Consider the following 2,312-nt stretch of genomic DNA (forward strand, 5'->3'; position numbering starts at 1 on the left):
CTTGTTGCACATTTTGTGCAGGTACATATATGTCTAGTGGTGTTTTGGGCGCAGAGGCACGGCTATTACGAGGATTTACGGTGAGCTGCATTCTATGTTACGAATCCGCAACATACAGAGTCTCCATCAAAATTATTTACATTCTCCTGTCTAATTTGTATTCCAGACAGAGGTTGTATTTTATCATATTTCCTTGTTGATGCTCATGTACTTGTGACACCGGGTTTTTGGGGTTCCTACTGAATGTTAGTACGGTAGTTCACGTTGTTGATACCCAATTTTGCCCTCATATATTTTTCAAATAATATATGTACTTTCAAAATATCATTTTGCATCATTATTTAATTTACAAGATTTATGCAAACATTTCCCCATAATATTTCATAATTTTAAGACTTCAAAATCAATTTTTCTTGCATTTAAATCATTCAATATAAATTATTCTTTAAATTATTTTGTGATGACTCAATCATCCAATTTATTATTTTGCACCCATATAGATGTTTCATAATATGTTTACTTCATTTCATATAATTATTTTAAGCTATTTACATAATTTTGCAATAATAGCCTATATTCTATGCATAATTACTTTTTATTGTATTATTTTTGCAAAATAGAATTTTTTATATTTTTATAATGTCAAGCTAGCATTCTAAATCATTTTTACTGCATAAGTGATGTTTTTATTATTTATTAATCTCTTTTATGAATTAGTTTTAAAATAATTTTGCATATTTAATTTATAGCCCAATACAAGGCTATTTCCGGACCAAAATCAGGTCCAAACCTTTGTTCCACTCCACTTCACTCTTCAGGAGCCCAACAAAACTACCCCTTTAAAAATTCGGTCGCGACCCGTTGCATTTAACTCTCCCCATTTCTTATCCAATCCTGGCCGTTGATCTTCAATGATCAACGACCCATAATAAATCCCCATCTCTCCTTATATCCCCAAGCCCAAACCCTAAAGACCCATTCCCTCTAACCCGCCTCCCTGAAACTCTCTCTTTTTCTCTTTTCTAAACCCTAGCCGCTTTCTTTAATCCCTCTCATAATGAGATTCGACTACTATTTTCTTGCCATATTCGAATCCTTCTGGTACTGGTTATCCATTTGTGGTGTTACCTAAGTGCTTGCCTAAACATGGCAAGCAATAATCTACGAAATCGAACAAAAAAGGGGGTTCAAATCTTTGATTTTGAGCATTGTTTTGTCTACATACGTTCAACACTGTATTATGTGAGTCCGATTTCATTTGAATCTGTGATTTACACTTTCCCTAAAAAAACTAGGGTTTACCGGATTTCTCTCCTAAATTCATTTCGAACTGATTTTGCATGCCTTCTTTCATTATTCTATGTTTGATTTATTTTGTTTCCTTGTTTGTTCGTTCAATTTTTACTGCTATATAAACCCCTACCCATTCCCCTTTTAGGACAGACTGGAATCGACATTTTTTTCACTAAAAAATTGAGGCTTTGTTATGCTATTCTCTTGTTCTGTATTATGTTTTTGGCCGGCTAAAAGCCAAGGCCTCTAAGACTCTGTTATTCAACCTTCTCTTGGTGCAAGCATTGCCCAGAGTTCTCTCGAAGCTCCTGGGAAACTTTGACGCATTGAGATTCTGGATTCTTGTGGAATTTTTGTTCTTTACTGTTATTCGTTTAACTGGTAAGTTACTGGACTTCTGCAATTTCATTCTTATGTGTCTGTGATTTGCATACATTCTCACTTCTGAAATTTATAGCTTAATATGTTTCTGGACTGCCTTTATGTGCAATTCTGCTAGCTTTACCTCAGTTTTAGGTCTCTTTAGCATTTAATTTCACATAATGTGGCTAATCTAAAACGTGCTTTTGCCTAATTTGAGAAATTTAGATTCTCTTAAATCCGTTTAGCCAATGTGTTCCGAACTACTGCTGTGTGTGACCTTTGCACTTGTTAGCATCTCTTTAGTGTTTAGTTCTGCTTAAAATGTCAATTCTGTTGTTTGAATATGCTTCATCTGCATAATTTGTACTTTATTTCGTTAATTAGTCTATTGTTCCAAAACCTGAAGGTTTATATTTACTATTTGACATGAGCTTGTTTTCCCATTCTGTTCTGAATCTCTGTGATGGTAATCTTGCCATGTAGTATGTTTTAAGTCTGTGTTAAGATCCTTCTCTACCAACCATGACTAGTTCCTTGTTAATATGTCCCTCAGCATGTTTTTGGCTCACTTGATCCACCAATAATTGTCATAATCTGTGTTGCCCCATCATGTCTAATGCAGTTCTGTTGTCTGATATGAAATTAACATGGCTATT

This window comes from Nicotiana tomentosiformis, chromosome 6, assembly GCF_000390325.3.
Source record: "Nicotiana tomentosiformis chromosome 6, ASM39032v3, whole genome shotgun sequence".
In the NCBI taxonomy this organism is placed as follows: Eukaryota; Viridiplantae; Streptophyta; class Magnoliopsida; order Solanales; family Solanaceae; genus Nicotiana; species Nicotiana tomentosiformis.